The sequence below is a fragment of the Drosophila albomicans genome, chromosome 3 (assembly GCF_009650485.2).
Source record: "Drosophila albomicans strain 15112-1751.03 chromosome 3, ASM965048v2, whole genome shotgun sequence".
In the NCBI taxonomy this organism is placed as follows: domain Eukaryota; kingdom Metazoa; phylum Arthropoda; class Insecta; order Diptera; family Drosophilidae; genus Drosophila; species Drosophila albomicans.
The window spans coordinates 524729-544716 of record NC_047629.2 but is presented as its reverse complement, the minus strand read 5'-3'; the positions used below and the strand labels follow the sequence as shown (position 1 = coordinate 544716).

Below are 19988 nucleotides of genomic sequence, written 5' to 3'. Positions count from 1 at the left end.
CACAGTCTGTTAACTTTGTTAGTGTGTGTGTGCTTTTGAGACTGTGTGTGCGTGTGTGTTTTGGGTGCAACAACATGTTGCAGGCGAGCAGCCAAAACAAAAGCCAACCATTAAAGCAACAACAGCAATAATAATAGTAACAACACCAAATAACAACAACAACAGCAACAATAACAACCACACTTTACGATGATCCACAGTCTTAATTTTTTGTTGTTCTTTCTATGCTTTGCTCTCTTCGTTTATTCTCCTTCTATCTGTCTTTCTCTCTTTGTTTGCTTATGCTCACGCTCTCCGAATTCAATCGTCGCTCTCTGATTGTATAAGTGTTTGTGTGTGTTTTTGTCGTGTTTTGTTTTGATTTTTTCACACACATACATAGCATATAAAGCAGCAGCGCGGTCGCAATTTTGAACTGATTTCCGCGCTACTCTTGTTGTTGTTATTGTTGTTTTATAGTCGTGTTTGCAATCTAATAAATTTGTAGTTATAGTTTTTGTGCGCGTCGCTTATATTGAAATGGTAAACTAAAGAAAATCAAATCAAATTGGATTATCGTAGCGCAACAATAACAAACACAACACTGTTATCTTCCAACGACTTTCAATCGTGCTAATGCTTGGTAAGTGACAAAATCGAATGCTCCATCTCTCCTTTGCTCTCCTCTCCTGTCTCGCTTCCACACATGCATCTTATGTGGGTGGACGAGACATTGGAAATCATTTCTTATTATGTTATTTGTCGTTTCGATTTGGAACTTTTTGCGAAAGCTTTAAGCTTTGGCTAACCTAAAAATAGATCAAGCCACGGACCAGTTTAGTTAGGTGGGCAGCTCTAAACTCCAACAACTACAACAATGGGATTATCGAAATAGTGCGAGGGGAAATCAAAACGTTTTTCTCTTAGCTGCAATGGGATTTGTTCTTGATTTTTAGTTTGTGTGTGTTAATAGCAAACTTTTAAAGTGCGCTCGCATCTTTTAGCATCTAGTGCAAACTAATATTTCAACAACTTTTGATGTGACCCTCGTTTCATGCTTTCAAAACTGCGATTGCAGTTTCTTGTTGTTGCCGTTCTTGTTACTCTCTAGAAACAATTGCCTGGATTTTCTTTAGAGTTCAGCTCGCATTGCACACACAACGAATGATGGATGTGCTGCTGCCGCTGTTGGCAGCGTCTTTGGGCAGAGCAGAGACTGTGCCAGCATTTGCGCTGACTCGAAAAGTTGTTGGTTGAGTTTTTACTGCTTCGTCGGTTAGGTTAACATTTTATTTGCCTTGTGTGTGTGTTGTTTTTTTCGTTGCTGCTGTCGCTGACTTTGCTTCTCTCTCTCTCAAGATCGCTCGCTCTTGAATCGAATGATGCTATTGTTGATGTCTGCTCAGTCCTGACTTGATCCTTTCTCAAGGGAGATAAACAGCGTGTGAGAGAGAGAGAGAGAGAGAGAGAGATGCTGATTAATCGCAAATTAAATTTGACTTGATTGATTGACTTTGATAAGGGAAGTGTAATTTTAAATATTTGTCAATTACACTTTGTTGTTAATTCAAAATTAAATTCGCTTTCGGATTTAAAGTTTTGATTTTCAATTCAAAGCTGTTTGCCAGATCTTCGCTCGTACTCTTTCTTGTTACCTTTTTTTACTGGTTTATTTCTACCTAACTCTGTTGCGCTCTCTCTCACTATCTCTTTCGCTCGCTTCGTCTTGACGAACCGGAAGTTGCTGTAGCTCAAAATGTGAGTGTATGTGTGTGTGTGTGTGTGTTTAGTCAAGCAAGTGAATGACCCAATTAAGACAACAGATAGTCCCCAGCTTAGGCTTAGACGTCTAAGCCCAATATGTAGGTGGGCCCAGAAAGAGTTGCGAGCAGTCAGCGCAAATAGTTGAAACGCTTCAAACAGGTTTCAGTTGCAGTTGCAACAGCAACCACAATATGTTGTAGGAGCAACCACAACAGCAACAACAACAACAACTGGCTGCCTTTGGGCCAAGGCATTTCTGTATTAAATATTTCGCACCATGTTCTGCATTATTTCGATTGCCTGATCCCTGAGGCCCGACTGGCATATTTTGTCGTTGACTCAGTTGAGGTCAATGCTGCTGATTGCCTCTGCTTGCTGCCTGCTGGGCGAGCAAACAGGTTTAACGAAGCTTTTTTTTGTTGTTTTTTTTTTTTTTTTTTTTTGCTGCTGCGTTTTGGGTTGTCCGCCTTCGCCATCGCCTTCGCTGCTGCTGTATGGCTGCTGCTCCCACAGTTTTGGGACAGTGAACCCTCTCGCAACGAAACATCCCCTCAATAATCATAACAACAACGAAGACAGCCCTTAAACAAACGCTGCTGCGTTGTCTGATCGAGTCTCGTATCGTCTCGTCTCATTTCGACTCGACTCGTCGTGTTCGCTCGTGTCCATTCGTGTCGGGCGTCTGCAGTTTGATGCCTGCTTCTGGTTCCGGCTATCCCGAAAATGTTTGCCCCATTCCCATTCCAGGTGTTTGGCTTTCGCTGTGTAACAGGCGCTCAGCTGCTTGCAACTAGTCGACGGCTTGCATGTTGCACACTCGAATTTTGCACGAAAGTCAAAAGCGTAGAGACAACAACTATTATTGCCCCGCACCGGTTTGCGGCTTTCTTCATTATCATCAACATCGTCATCATCATCATCATCATTATCGTCATCACAACCATCGTCTCGTCATCGTCAATTTCCCCACTTTGTTTGTTGTATTGCATTTTGTGAGTGTGTGTGTGCGTGTGTCTGTGAATTGTGGAGCTTTTGCTTGCGCTTTCTTTCTAGTTGCCTGTTTCGTTGCTGCCACAGCGACAGCGGCAACAGTTGTAGCTGCACTTGCAGCGCACATCTGCAACAGCCACAACAATATGAGAAATATCTTGTGGGAGTTCTTTTGTTAAAGCATATTGAAATTATGTGAATTATTCTCCATTTCTCTGTTGAAACAGAATTCACTTATTTAAAGAATTTGAATAACGTGCAATTAGCAGTGCAGTTTCTTTCATAGCTGTTTTATAATTCAGATTCGTATAATCAGATTCATTTATTAGAATAAAAGAAACTTAACAAATGAGATTTTAATTTCACAATATTACAAATTTCGAGCAACAAAAAAATAATGTACAATTTTTTTGTAGGAAAAATTAGGCACTTACTTCTTACATCTTAATACGAAAAGAGAAAACTAAATTAAAGTTTAAACATGACAATACAAATTGTCGCAAATACTTTATAGTTTATAACTATACTTTTGAATATACATATAATAATAGTAAATTAAATAACTTAAAACAAGTTAGATAATAAAAAAGATTGTATGCTTTAGTTATATAGATAAAATTATTTTTAGTGGATAATTTATATAATATGCACTTCAAATAGTAAACTAAACAACTTTGTTATCTGGTGATATTTGCAACACGGTTTAAATACATAAACTTTTACTTACAATATGTAGTAGTCAGAGCAACTTGTAGTAGATTAAATATACCATAAGTTAATACCCTGAAAAGAATTCATCGATTGAATTTCAAAGTTCCTTTAGTGTAAACTTATTAATTTGATTGCTTCTGCTGTAGATAAAAGTCAAGCTAAAGCATTGAACTCAGCTTATCAATAAAAAATATGCAGTATGCTGCAGTCGTGCATGCCTCAACTCAAAGGCGACAAATTGATGTTATGTACTTACATTTACATACACGAGTAGTATTAGTGCACACTACTATACTCAGTTACACATACAACCACATGTATAAAATGAAATGAATAAAAAAGACAGCGAAAAAAGTATAAAAAGGAAAAATATAAACAAATAATTAACTGACATATCCGTATGCTTATCGCGCAACAAACCACAGCAGCAACAGCAGCAGCAGCCGCACCAAGCAGCACACACAAGCACTCACACTGACACACACATACACACACACACAGATACTCACACACACAGACGTACACAAGCAAGCGCCCGAGAATCTGAATTTTGTATCTGACAAAATGCCATAATGAACGTGCTGAGTGGCGTCGTCGCCGTCGTTGTCGAGGCCCGAGATACACTCGCACTTGGTTGGCCAGCAACAACAACAACAACAACAATAACAACAAAAGTATCTACAACATCAAACGTGCGTTGCGCCGACGCCAGCGTCAGCAGCAGAAGCAGCAACAGCAACAGCAGCGTTTGCTCTGTACATTTTTTCGGTTAATATAAATCAGTTGGGCGCACCGACATACATTTATATGTAGAAATATATAAACATACGAATTGTATACTATATACACATACATTTACCGAGCATGTATGCATGTATTTTGTACGTACAGCGAACGTACCTTCAATGCGATGTATAGATAGACGACGTACAGCATAAAGAAACTCGCTTGCTCTTAGTGCTGAGTGTGTGTGTGTATGTGTGTGCTGTGCTCTGTGTGTTATATCTTAGAAGATTTGAGAAACGATTTAGAAACACACATCAAGACGACGACGACGACGACGACGACGATGGCAACTGTGGCGACGGCACGCGTATCTGTCAGATACATTTGTAGCTGATGAGATATGTCTGTACCATACAAACAGATACATTCATATATATCTTATATGTGGGCATACATATTAATTTTGGTTTTTATTTTTTTTTTTTGTACTTTTCTGCATGGCCCGTTAACTGTGCAATGGTCCAAGGCCTGTCAAGGTGCGCCCAAATGAGCCAGACACAAAGTGTCAGGATTACGAGAAAAGTTCACATATACCATGCATAACATATAGTATATTTATAACTCGTGTTTGCCTCTTAAAATAATAGATAGCATTAAGTGAAATGCTGAGTTGATATTGGCAATTATCTTAGCGTGGGAACATTCGAAAGATCTCTTAATAATAATAATTATAATACGCTCTCTAAAAGAGGGCAATCTTGTTTTTACAGCTGTTCTGTTCTCATTCGTATTCTGTAAAGAAATAATAATGTTTTGCTAATATTGCAAAATGGCTACAAAACTTGTTCAAATCAAGGTCAAAGTTGAAATATTGATTATGATCAACAAGTAAATATGTAAAGAAATTGTATCAGGGATCGAGGACTTTTGTTCAATATATTTAAGACAAATGAGAAGAAAGTGTATTTGACAGCTTGGTCAATTCCTTTTTTCCCCTTTTTTATGTACACAATCAAATGATTTCATATAAAAGTTATTTAAATTTTTTGGCAAATAAAGACGAAAAACGACAAAGTTCTGTTAAATCGAATTTCCTGCACATTTTGTATTTTATTGATTTGAAATTGGCTCGATAAAGTTAAACAAGAAACTGGTTTAAGGCAACGACTGGCAACAATTGTAGCCAAAGTTCAGATTCATTTTTGGTAGATAGACGGGGCATGAGGATGGTTATGGTGACTGGTGAGGGCGGGGGCGGGGGGAATACGTTCAAGATTTTTATATTCATTCATTAATTTTATGGCATGCCAAAGAGACGACTGTTGTTGTTGTCGATGTTACTGTTGTTGCTATTGGCTTTGCTTGCTTTTGCAGATGCATAGTAATTATCTTTGATTTTATTTTTTTTTTTTTTTTGCTTTTCGGTTAGGGACTTTCTGTATAGTTTATAACTCTACCTATGTATATCTCTCTCTCCCTCGACCTGCGCCAGTTAGACTTTCACTTTCTGCTTTGTTTCAAGCAAACATATTTTTTCTTTATCTTTTTATTGAAATTACGTAAAGATGAATGGCCGCCCATTGTCTTTGAGCCCGGGTGCTGTGGAATTTGGAGCGGGGGAGTCTGAGGTCGTTGCTCGGTGGAGGTGGAGGCGACTCTTGCAATCAATCTGCAAGTCTCTATGAATATGCATGGGGTGACCAAATTGGCAACTGATTCGAATTTGCATATGCATCAATACCATTTGGATGCCATTAGAACCCTTCGATGCCTAATGTAGGTTTGTTGATCTAAACGGAAAACAATACAGTCGAGATGCATTCAATGTTTTCTCCTTTGCTTCGTTTTAAGCAGTCAAATTGTTTGCTCTCAATTTAATACGTGCATAAATGCTTCTTGAGCAGAATAACAATTTAATTTGCTTCTCAAAGCAATCTGAACTATTTCAAAGCAAAAGTCAAACTTTTCTTGAGTGCAGTGGTTTTGTTAGACCCAGTAGCTCAAATGTTTCGTGTTCTATTTGGTTTGTCGACGAGTTTAAAATATTGTCGGGTAGTTCACTTTAATGAACGAATTTAATAAGTTCAATGTTCAATGTTCTTTTTTGTTCAGTTCCATTTAGTTCTACAGTTAGTTCTTGATCAGTTTTTCACTTGGTACTTTTGTTCCTTCTTCTTCATTGTTTTAAACTGCCTATTCTGTTTGTTGAATTTCGTTTACTATATTCCATTTTTGAGTGAGTTAACTCAAATAAAATGCTTATATTTTAATAAATAAATTGTCAAATATTAAAAACATCTAAATACATAAATTATGGAAATTTGAAATTTTTTCCGAGTTGTTTGAACGATTGAATTTGCTTCAAAATTAATTTCCTTTAATAAATTATCTATTGAAAACAAGTCAAAACTTAACCATAAACAACAATGAATAGGCAAACTAACTGGGAACAAATTCGTAAGAACAAATAAAGTGAACTTGTTCACTGATCAAAAATGAACGAAAGAACTTATTCAGTAAAAAACTTTGTTCAGTATTATTTTATTATAACCTTATAAAATATTTAAAATGGAAGTATAGGGATAGCATAACACTCCAAGCTAAACTTAAGTGCTTGGTCTCCCATAGTCGATGGATTGCTTTGTAGCGATTTTTTCTATGATAGTTTTAGGAAATGTTTGAATGAATGTAGCTTCAAGGAGTTATAACATAAATTTATTAGATAACCATTTTGATAACTTGGAAATGTCAGCTAAATTAATTGCGTACACACCTTTTCCACACAGTTTCCAGTTTAGCACAGAGCAGGAAAATATCTTTTTATGCCTCAAAAATCTGTCGAAATCAATCAAGGCCACACACACACACGCTCGTACACCTCATGACACATTTCATTGGAAAACGATTGTAGGGTAAAACAAAAACAAAAACAAAAAACGAAATATAAAAAAAAAACTACAGCAGCTACAACAACAAGTCGAAGATGTGGGAAAAACATACTGCAACACACAAAATGGGAGTCAATTTATAAAAGTCGCCCCGAAACTGGACAACAAATAAATAACAACAACTGCAACGCTATGAGTATGAGAGTGTGTGTGTGTGTGTGTGTGCGTGTGCGTGTGTTTGTCGGCGCTTTTTACTCCTTTTTGGTTGTCAACGTTAATTAATCAATCATTGTACGCACGTTGGCGGTGCATTAATCATTTTACAGAGTTGCCGCAAAACTTAAAATTTCAATTTTCAACTTGGAATTAAGTATCATCATTCAATCATTGCTCAATCCCGCTGATGGGCTCATCCCTTTCACCGATGATATCCTTTTCATAGCTATGTCTCCTTTGTATTGTTCAAGCTGTTCTTGTTGTTGCTGTTGTTGGGCATTTGTGAATCAAATTGCATGGAAAACAAAGTGACCAAGGATGTTGTTGTTGTCGGCATTGTTGTTGTTGTTGTTGTTGCCCTGGAACGAGGGCTGAATACTGGGAGGGATTGGGAGCTTTTTCAGCATTGAACGTGAGCTGACCCAAGCTGAGTTACAAATGTTTTTCTCAATTTTGTTTTTTTGCAAAGATAGCGAAGAGTTGCTAGGGCCCACCAGAGATTCGAGAAAGATAGAGAATATGCACGAGAGAGGAAGAGAGAGAGAAACAGAAAGCGTGACCGAGAGAGCAATAGAGATGGAAGAGAGAGGGAGACGAAGACAAAGCGACTTGTTTGGTGGGGCCACTCAACACGTTTCTGACTGTGCATGGCTAGTGTAGTCTCTGTATGTGTATTAGTGTGTGTGTGTGTGTGTGCTTAAGCATGCGACCGCACTTGTGCCACGTACAACAAAAAATACGAAACAAAACAAGTAAGAACGCTTAAAGTCACCAAAGTGCCTCGATTAGGCAAATACCCTGTAACTAAATTCGAGAAAAGGTTATGAAAAATCGACATGCTCAACTTCAAAGTCGAACTAAATGTTTTTAGTTCTTAGTGATTATAATTATTTCAAAATATTATCTTGTAATGAGAATTTATCTTAATAAGAAGTTTAACACCGAATCAATAATTAAACATAATAATTATTGTACTATTGATATTAAAATATATTTTGTCATTTAAAAATATTATCCACAATTCAACTATTTTAAAGCAAAGTGCTATACATTTAAGAAGTAAATAAAGAGATAAAGATTTCTGACTAAAGACTCGTATTCAACAATAGCTGATATACCCCTTTCGTGCAGCTGAAGGGTGCTGGGTATACGAAAAGTTCATTTGAACGCTTTTCTTTTATGTTGTGAGATACAGATATACAAATTTTTATGCTCGCCGCGCCACTCGAGCATATTTTCGTGTTCTCCTCCTGTTGCTGTTGCTTGTTGTTGTGTTTGGATTGCAGCACTTGAATTTGGTTTGGCGCGCTCCAAAAATACCAGAAACCGTACCGTAACTCAACCAACTGATTCCACTCATCGTTTGTTTTAATTGGGCATTTTTATGTATTTATTAAATGCAAATGGCAAATTGGTGAGTCAAGGGGACATCAGCATGTCTGCGTACTTGACGCATAACAAATTTTAATGGTCCCAAAATTTAATCCTATGATCCCAATCCCATGCTATTTTCCTTGTCATTCGCCTCTTTTAATAGATTTCTAGCATTGAAAAATAAACTCAAATATGTATATGATTTAGATAAAAAACTGAACATATTTGCTTGGGCTACATATTTGACTATAAGATTGTTGGCTTGTGAAAACATTTATAGGAGATCTCAAAATTTGCACAATATCTTTGTGTGCTCGTTTATAGTTTAAGGTTCACATTGAATGCGCAGTTTAAAAGTTAATTAAAAAATACCTTACAAATTTGTATCTAAGCAGAACAGGAAGATATGCGATGCATATTTCGATCTTTTATAAGAAACTTGGTTTTAATCTACAAAATTTTCCCTGTAAAAATTTAAACAAAAAACATAATTCAGATTTTTAATTTATGGCAAATAAACAAGGATATTCGATACATTTTTAGATCTTTCACGAGAAATTTGTTTTTTAAACTATAATATATTTTCTGTTTTTTAATAACTCAAAAATTGGCGTTATTTTCAAAATGAATCGAAAAGCAATTTCTGTTAGCACCTTTTCTGTATCTGCTATGCTTCTGCTTACATTAATCTCAATTGTAGAATTACGTTAAGGAAACGTTCTGTTACTTAGGGAATTAACATTCTGAAGATGTTGCTCAGAGAGCTTCTAGACTTAACATTTTATTTACAGCATATTGCTAAAATTTATGAATGCCTAGTAATGCATGCTGTAAATGAACGAGTTTTATAGTTCTAATAACTGTAGATGCTTATAGGACTGACTGTTGATAGACATGACAGTAGCATTTGCTAATGGGAATTACTTTATTCCGTGTATGTTGGTTTTAGCGTAGCATAAACATGTTACGGTTACTTAGACAGATATAGAGGGCGAAAGGGAGAGAGGACTTCCTTGAGTGTGACAAGGAGAACGTCACACTAAGGCTGAGAGCGAGTACGAGAGAGGGCAAAACAAAATAAATATCTGCATAAGGAAGCCGGAGCCGGTCAGCCGGTAGTCGTCAGTTGCCATACACACATGCACGCAGTGTGCAATGGGTGAGAGAGAAGACTGAGAGAGCACAAGCAGAAACACAGCAACAATGTTCCTGATGGGCAATGAGCGCGCGCTCATCGGCCATCGTCCATCGTCCATGTGCAGTCGACGTCGACGTCGCGTCGTGGCCTGCATGTGTCACTGCACACGGGCAGAACTCTCCGATCTCTGCATGTGCGTGTGTGTGTGTGTGTGTGTGTCAGTGTACGGGTATCGGCAGTGCAACGACCTGTGACAAAAAAGCAGCAGCCGTTGCTGCTGCCGCCGTCGCCACCGACGACAACGACGACGACGGCGTTATAGTAGCTGACAACGTGTGACGCATCTGCAGGGATGTTGTTACGTGCCAGCGCAACAGTCGCTAAGAGAGCACATTTGAGAGAGCCTGCGTGAGTGTGTGTGTGTGAGTGGGAGAGCGTAAAAGAGAGAGCTTAGCAGAGATAGAGCGTCGCATTACTTTGTGTGTTGTACAACTGTTAACAGACTCCCACGCTGCGCTGAGAATGCGTTTGCTATGTTATTGTTGTTGTCGTCGTCGTCGTTGTTGTGTTGTTGTGGCTGTCGCTCAACGCGTTTTGTGCGGCTTCTTCTTATTTTTGCTGTTGCTGTTGTTGTCTTTTTTTTTTCGTGCATTATGCGGCTAGTGGTTGGATGGTTGATGGCAGAAACGGGCGGGTTTCGGTCATTTGGTCGTTTGTTCGCTTCATTTGTGGCCGTCGTCTTGGGCAGCGTTTAATTTTCTCTCTGCTGCTGCAACTACTAAAAATATTTTCCATGAAATTGCTTTTGTTGTGTACACAAACAAAACAACAAACAGGTTGGCCCTGGGCACCTAGGCCCGTTTGCGGCAACTTAAGCGGCAAATAAGATACTCTACAGTCTAAATGCATTTCTCAGATACATTCTGCAGTCAATGCTCAATGACGATGAGCTGCTGCAGCCGCTGCTGCTGATGCTGCTGATGCTGCTTCTACAGTCCATTAATTAGCTTTATTAACTGTCTTTTGCTGCTAAACATGCGTAAATTACTGGGTCAAACATAGCCATGGGTGTAGCGACTACATACATCCATAAATACAAATGTATCTATGTGTGTGTGAGTGTGTATCACAATTGTGTGAGTGTGTGCGCATTTCCGGCATGCTGCCGCAGATAGAGGAGCAGAGACGAGACGAGTCGAGGCTGTCATTCAATCGCCTCGTTTAGTCATTTGTACAAATAAACGCGACTCGTAGCATGGATTAATTAATGTTAATCAAGTTTCGGATCCATAAAAACAACAGCAACAACAACAACAATCGACAGCAAACTATATTAACGACAACAGTCCGATGAAATGAGCCGAGAGGGGAATCGTATGTGGCACGAGACATTTGATAGAGAAACACTCGCTCATAGATAACTACAAATATTTTTATATAATTAGAGCTGATTAGCACTATACAATTATGATGTGTATAATTGGCTACGACTTAGTCCAGACACCATTCACAGCTTTTATAAATGTCAAATTATTACGAATCGATATGATTAAAATCTTATATTATTATCTTTCAATTCCACTTTTAGTATGAGCTGCTAAAGTTCTGAAATTATTAGGAAACTATTTCATAAGCATTTCCACGAATTCAAAAATGGTTTCATTTCTCATGAAATTGGATCACAATCATGATGATAGATAGAAACCATTCAGTTCAATAAGTAGAGAATATGAGTAAACTTAAAAATGAGGAAAGACTAATAATTGAAGTTGTTTATAAATAAGATATGAACAAATTGAATTTTTAAGTTTTATTGTGTTACTTTGTCATCAATAAAATATTGAAATTTAAACTATGACATTTTTATCCCATATGCGTATGTATTTATGTACATTATACATAGATATACAAATACTATCAGATAATAAATTTCGAAGTTATTAAGGAAATAATATATTCTTAAAAACTTGACAATCTAGTATATTTTGAGCTCTGTGGTACATTTGGAACGTAACATATCGATATACCAAATTCAGTATTTGGTGTATGTGTACATATCTGTATATTTTTAGTATTTCATTTTGCTTTTGTTTGATCATACTCGAATTTCTTTCTTTCTTAGTTGTTCATCAATAATGCTGACCTAATACACATATGCTAGCAGTTTAAAATGTTTTAAAACAGGCAACATTTATTTAAATAAATGCATAATTATAGTAGAATATGAGAAATTCAACAAAGTTTGCACACTCAACAATAGCAAACGAATATGCGATCAATCACAGTAATTGTTGTCAGTTTTTAGCATAGAAATTTCCATAAACTTCTCCAGAGAATCCGGTTTTAGTATGCTCAAAAAGGACGAGACCCGAGATACTTTCAGACAGTCCTTAGACAGAGATGAACGAGCATGTGTGTGTGTATCTGAATCTGCTTTTATGTATGCATGTAAATATGCCTCAGTCGGAGGCAGGTGTCCCACATTGTGCAAAACTCTCTTTCTCCCTCCCCTCCTCATCATCATCATCTTACTCTCACTTAGATTACGGTCTGTGTGTGTGTGTATGTTTGGTTCCTTTTGCCTGATTCTGTCGTATCCTGTGAGCAATTGAAAAGTTTCTGCGGTGCTGTTGCATTATGCTTTATCCACAAATCCATTTCCATTTCATTGCCCAGTACTGAGATCCAGTTACAGCTTCGCTTCCACACTCGAACTCAAACTCAATCGCTGTCGCTGTTGCTGTCTCTGTTGCTGTTGTTGTTGTTGTTGTTGCTGTCGCTCTCACTGTCTCCGTCGCAGTTCCAGTTCCACCCCGAAGCGCTTGTAATGAAGTCTAAAATTGCGAGTCATTTCGCAATGCTTTTTGCTAAATTAACACACAGAACGCGAAAAACTATAAAATCCAACGGCGGGGTCCGGTCCAACCGACCCTTTCCCCACACGCCTCCGCCCCGTTCCCCATTCGCCTTTCCCCCGCCATCCGGCTGCGTTCGTTTAAATATTTATGAGCTACACGTGACGTCGACTTCGACGCCGAGCAACAACAACAATAACAACAATAATGCCGTAGCATGGCAACAACAAGCTGCGAATGTCGCCTCAACAACTTGCTAACTTATGACACTGTTGTTATTACTATTGTTGTTTTTAATTGTTCAAACCACACACATAAAAATTAAAATTAACAAAAATAAAGACAAAAGAAAACCAGCTAGAATATAACTAAGGTTTTAAAGGTTTTGAGTCTAATATCCGCAATAATCGCAGAGTTCTGCGATACCAATTTACACTTTCACTTGAGACTCGCTTTTTATTTTTATTAACATTTATCAGCTTATCTTGTTCGCATAACTAATTTCAGCATTGAGCTCATTAATTTGCACAATAGAACTTTAAAGTTCTTTGCATTTAGTATCTAAGATCTAGGTTTAGACTTTAACTGATGAATTTAATTCATTAAGAATACAATTAATCTGTATATACAAATAATATGTCTTAGATGTGAACAGCAATGAAGTGAATGAACAAAATTATCAAAAGTGTGTTTTATCAAAAAAAAAAAAAAAAAAATAAAAAATAAAATAAGGAAAGGATTATCAAAGACATCACTTTAAAAAATTATAACGTAAAATATGAAACCTTTTTTTTAATAAATGGTATATTAATAATTATTGGCTTTGGTTGTCGTTTGGTATATTTGGCATTTAGTAGTATATCGATAACACAAAATTAGCATTAGGTATATTGAAGTATTTTTTCTGATATGAATGATAATACTGCACTTTTATTATAAATGGGACGCGAGTTCGAAAAGACTCGATTGTAGCTTTTCTTTCTGGTTTAAATAATATCTTGAAGTTTTGACTTTTCAATTAATAGCTTTTATATACATTCTTTTTGTAAGCAGCGAAAACTAGTTATCTAAAAAGTGTAGTAAATGCTGAATAACATTAGACAAATATGTTTGTGGTTTCAAACGAAAGTGAAAAGTGCATAAAGTGGAAACTTGCAATTTTAACTTATTTCGAATTTTCAGAGTGCTTCGAAAATAAAAAAAGAATCCTTAGTAAATTAACTCGCTTCGTTGCAATATCCTGTGTTCAGTGATGGACGAGAGTTCCTTAGCCCTTTACTGGCAAACACATTTCACTTTCAACGAGTCCATTTAGACATTCCTAAAGTTAAAAGCCGTCACAATTTTGTTGATACTGAAGTATTTATCAGCAGTTTCGGCCTAGCCCCGAGTGAATTTGAATGGCATGCCAATGGCCAAGTTGTATTAGCATTTGTATTTTGTATGTATTTTGCAACCCATTCGCAAACCCTTCAAAATGAATGTGCATGTGGTCCGTTTGGTGTCATGGTCATTCGTTAAGTCTATTTTGCGGATATGGTTGTTGTTATTGGATTGCTGTTGTTCTTGTTGTTGTTGTTGCCACTTCTCTGCTCGACGCTCAAATGACAATCGCCTTCGCCGAGTTGAACCTCCCCCAGTTTGGTTGCAGCCTGGACTTGGACTCAACAGAGCGCAAAACTTCGAATGTGTGTTCGATCTCTGTTGTTGCTTTGTGGCTGCAACTTCTTGGGCTTCTTCCGCTGCTCATAGCTGCTGCTGCTGTTGCTGTTGCTGTTGCTGCCACCCAATGGTCGCATTTTGCCGTGATGCGACCCGGGTAGGCGCAGCTGCGCCATTTAACGCATGTTGTACAACATTTTATTACGGCCAACCACTCGGTGCAGTGTTTGTATCTACCCGAAAGGCGCGCACAAGCGCGAGCTACAGATACAGATACACATACACATACACAGATACACACACTCACACACCACTGGCACACACAGGGGTGACTTTTCCCCGAAAAAAAGGGATAATAATAAAGTAAATGCTCGCATAAAACTGAGCCTGACTCGCACTCGCAGAAGGACTCAGTTAACTTTAATTAATTTTCTATTTCTGAACAATAATGAAATGACACTACATCAGTTCGAATTATTGTTATTTTTGGATAGTTTTTTCTTCCCCCTTCCCCCCAACAATGGGTTGAGGTCATCAAACGTTTCGATTACAGCTGCTTAATGGCACTTTGCAAACAATTCAAGTAGTGTTGGTTAACAACACTCTTTTGGAATTACTCCTGCAATTATAACCATAAATTGTAATAGTTTACAGTTTTCTTAATTCATATTTTATTAAAGTTTAGTGGAGCTCAGTTTTAAGCTTAAATTTCATTACCTTTTATACTTCCTTCGGTAAATGCAAATCATTTAGTGCTAATAACTTGAATAAAATAATTTATTAATAGACAGTTCAAATTATTGTTATTTTTAGATAGTTTCTTCGTCTTCCTTCACTCTTTGAAGTCATAAAATATTTCGTTTTTGTAAACCGTTCAAGTAGTGTTGGTTAACAATACTTATTAGAAATTACTTCTGTTCTTAAACAGAACTATCGTAAATTGTAATAGTTTTTAACATAACTGGTTCTTTGTTGTTCTCATTTCACAGTTAATTAAAGTTTATTGCAGCTCAGTTTTAAACTTAAATTTCATCAGGTTTTATATTTCCTTTGAAACCATTTTTAACTAACAATTCATTTTGTGTCAATAATTTCAATAGTGTTAATTTCATATTTTATTCAATAGGAATTTTTGTTGTTTTTAATTAGTTTTCTCTTCATATTAGTTGTGGATTAAGATTAACAAACGTTTCAATTTCCCCTACTTATTGGGACTTTGTAAACAGTTCTAATAGTGTTAGGTAATAACACTCTTTTCAAATTATTTCTGCTCTTAGGTTACTTCTAAACTTATTGCACTTTTTATTTATAAAATGTAACAATTAAAATAGTTATCTCATTAATTATTACATTTGCTATCTTATTTCATGTTTTTTTTTTATTTTATTTAATTGGTATACAGAAAAGTTTCAAATTATATTTCTTCTAAATTCATTTTATTGTGTTTCTAATTTCAATAATATTGATAATTTTACTTGCCGTTCAATCGGTTTAAAATTATTTTAATCTCATTGCATATTTTTTGAGCTGATAACCCTGAGCCCTAGCTAAACATTCGCAGTATGACTTAACTTGAATGCATTTGAATACAAATTAAATTGCAACAAAATAAGCACAATTAGTAGGTGTTTCGCTCACTAATTAAAGAGTAGAACACTTTTATGGCCAACGAGTTTTTTTCGTCATTGAGCAACAATATTGAAACTATATATAAAATGTATTAGTAAACTTCTGATTACGAAACTCAATAGATTGGATATACTAAAAGATAAAATAAGCAAGTAAGAAAGTTACAGTCGAGTGTGCTCGACTGTGAGATACCCGCTTCCAATTTTTAATAAAGGCAAAATATTGCGGTATTATTTTTAAAATATACCGAAAATACTAAAACAATTCGATTTTAATCTGATGTAATTATAAAAATCAATAATATAAATTAATTAACTCTCTTAAGTATCATTATTTCACAACTTGTGTTAACTTGTCTAACTTCTTGAACTCAAACTTTGTTTAACTTGAACTTCTTTAACCAATTCTGTTCTCAAAGTAAGATAAAGAGAACTGTGTTTAGATAAGTTGTTCATGAGCTGGAGTTAGTTTTAAGAGAAATTCACCGTTATTTAGGCTTGACTGTGAGATGCAGTAATTGTTGTATTAAATGTAAACAATGAAGCTAAATAGCATAATCGGGAATAATAAGTTGGAGCGTTGTTTATTTGCTGCTGGGCGCCTGAGCGAAGAAGGGAGCCCAGAAAACGGGAGACGCGACAACACGACGTTGATGGAGACAACATCCACAATTACAACCGCAAATAACAATAACAACAACCACATCGACAGAAACAGCGAAATAAGTCCAAGCCGTCAAGTGGTCCAAGTGGTGGCCACTTTTGCCACTCTTTTGTCTACGTTTTGCGCTAGTTTCTTTATGCTTTTTTGCTGTTGTTGTTTGAACCGGTTTCACTGTTGCTGTTGTTGTTGCTGCTGTTGCTGTTATTATTATTGTTGCTGTTTCTTGTTGGCTGGCGAATTTTCCAGGCTATGTGTCTCTGTGTGTGTTTGTGTGTGTGGTGTATCCCGACTTTGCCTCTTGTGAGGCGGTCGCGTTTGCTGAGCGCCGCATCGTTGGTGGCACGAAACAACAACAGTGGCGCCCTCTGCAATGTTGCAGCAGCACAAGAAGTTGTTGCACAAGGCACAACAAGCCCACCAAAATGTTGCTGCTGCATGTTGCAGCTGTTTGCTGTCGTCGCCGTTCGCTGTTGCTGCCACATGTGAACGCCGCAAATGCGGCAGCTTCAGACTGACATCTGTTTTGCAAGTTGTCGCTGCCACCGCCTCACTTTTGCTGGATGAACCTGTTGTTGTTGTTGTTGCTGCTGCTGCTGCTCCTGTTGTTGTTGTTGTTGTTGTTGTTGTTAGTGGAGTTGATGCTGTTGTTTCTGCTGCCGTTCGATGTCGCAGCTGGCCAACAGTTGGAGCCATCATGTCACTGGCAATTTGCATTTCGTATTTTCGATATACTTGTGGGGCTTTTCCTTTTGCGGTTTCTGATCGCCAGTCTCGCGTGTGAACCAAAATCAAAGCGCCGCTCGATGCGATTCTCAAAGCGAAGAAAACGTTGCACATATGCGAAACTTTCGTTGATATAAATAGAAACTCAATTGCATCTATTTTTAAAAATTATGCAGCTTATTTTGAAAAAATCAATGAGTATATTTATTTATTTTATGGAAGAACAAGCAATTTCACTTCATCTAAGTAACTGTTGTTTATTTTATTTGATAAACATTTTCAACAAAATTAACTTAAAACATTTTTTAGAGCTTAAAGGTATATTCTTCTGCTTCACTTTAAACAAGTATTGATTTATTGCTTCATTCTATGTCTTTTAAAAATATCCCATGATCTACCCTCCCATAATAAAAGCCCATTTAATCTCAAACATTATGAAATGAACATGAATGAACATGCATTCGCCACATCCGCTTACTGCAAGAGTACTTGCTGATGTTATCCAACACTGAAACACTGAAAGTTATATAGCTGAAATTCTCACCTAATCCTCTTTATTGGTTCTGTTCTTTCGTTTTTACAGTCAACACTGCCATACTTATGGCCATTCTATAGTCCAATTGGAACACCTACAACTGCCCCTAGCTAACAATTTAATTGTGATTGCACAAAAACTGTGTTTGCTGATAAGACGAAGCCAACACTTTGTGGCACCCCCTTCGCCCCGGCGATGCATTCCATCCACTAACCAGGGGTAAGTTTTGACACCATACGGAATGTACGTTAGAATTTGCAACAAGACCAGGGCTAAAATGAGCTCTAGAGAATGCTTGTGCGAATACGAGGGTTATTTCATTTATTCAAAACATGTTTTGATTTATTATTAGAGCTCGAACTAGCTTATAAAAAATGTATTTTCAATTCGCTATAATTACTATTTCTATTTGACAATATTATAAAGTTTTTGTCATATTCCAGTTTGTAGTTACATTAAAAATGGGAATGATAAGTTCACTTTGAGATTTTATAAATAAACTTTGCTTTATTGGTTTAAAACAGAATAGAAGATGATATTATAGCATATAGTGTTTATAGTATCTTCAAACCTGATAAGTATATATATTTTTGATTAGCAGAGATCTCAAAAACTATAAAAGCAAAACACACCAAATTTGATATGTATTCATTATGCTTATTTAGTTTATTTTCACACAAATCTTGTAATTGCACATGACTTTATTGATTGATAATTGATTTAATTTTATTTGTGTCTCAGGATTAAACTCTAAGGTAGAAGTGCAGCCTTTAAGTCAATTTAAATCGTGTTTACTTGTTGTGAAAGCTATTCTCATTAAAGAAAAAATATTCTAAATAAATATGTGGATTACTCTAAATTAGAATTGAAACCGCAATAAAGTAAAATAAATAAATCGCAAGCTGAACTGTTAGCAAAGTCATGAACAACCCTCGCAGGAGTGCAGCAATAGCAACAGAGACAATTAAGCTAATTGCTGTACTAGATACTTGAGCAGGAGAGGCTGCTGCGGTGAGACTATCTGCACCTTACTCTATCTCAGTCGCTCTCTTTGGTTCTTTCTCTCTCTCTTGCTGGCAATCAACCATACACTCAACGCCTCACCACCCACCACCCACTAACACCACTACAATAAGCGTGCAATGCAATCGCATGTCGTTAGGAGCTTTGCGCTCTCTTTGCTTTCTCCCTCTCTTTCGTTCTCTGCATATTTTGCGTATGTGCTTGTGTGTGTGTGTGTGTTTGTTGGGTTGCTTGCCGAACTGCGAACTGTATGAGCTGTGAGCTGTGAGCTGCAAGTGCCTCGAACTAGCTCTAAAAGCGGATCTTTCTCGCAATTTGGATTAGGCGCGCAGATGTTTGGCGTTGGCCAGGCGAGGCCATGTGGCATGTGGCATGGCTTTTCCAGGCATTTTCATGCTTTGGCGCACGCTTTTCCTGCACACTTTTGTTTTGTGTCATTTGCTTGTTGCCTGTTATATTCCGATAAAATTGACTTTTTGTCGGTCGTCGGTGTCGCTGTCGTTGACTGTGTCGCTGTCGTATGTTGGCGTTGTGTTGACGTCGTCGTCGTAAGTATCGTTGGCGTCACCTTCGCCATTGCCCGTTGTCGGCATCGTCGACGGCACCATTTTGTTTGGCGTCGTTTTCTAATGGGCCAACAGCATTGCAGCACATGGATTCTGTTTTGTATTTCAGCTAGGCACTATTCCCCTCTCTATGTCTCACACTCTCTCTCTGTCTCGCAATACAATACAAAACGTTAGCGTTGCCCCAACACACATGGAGCGAGCAGCTCCCAGGCCAACTGTTGGCGAATAAAAACGCGCGTTTTTCGCCATTACGCGACGCAACGCAACGCGACGCGACGCTGTTACCCCATTTGCATGTGCCAAGTGCTAAATGTCGAAGCAACGGCAAACATAATTTCGATTTGATGCTAGTGTTGTGTTATCGGTTAACGATTACACTTTCAAGGGTTGTTGCTCAATATTGCCCAATTGACGTCAATCTGTGCCTTAAGCGTTCTCAAAAAAGGCAAACATCATTAATATTGAATGGAATTAAATTGGTATTTTAATAATTATCCAATAAATCACATATTTACAGTGCGTCTAAGTACTTCTTCAACAAGC

At 37.2% G+C, this 19988-nt stretch overlaps 1 protein-coding gene across 1 annotated transcript in view; it reads left to right on the top strand.

Moving 5' to 3' along the window:
• Window positions 1-19988, top strand: part of LOC117572796 (neurogenic protein mastermind) — a 97295-nt gene that overhangs the window by 414 nt on the left and 76893 nt on the right. Inside the window, exons 2-3 of the mRNA XM_034255899.2 lie at window positions 488-622; window positions 17902-18072. The gene's annotated coding sequence lies outside the window, so the exon portion shown is untranslated. The remainder of the gene's footprint in view (window positions 1-487; window positions 623-17901; window positions 18073-19988) is intronic.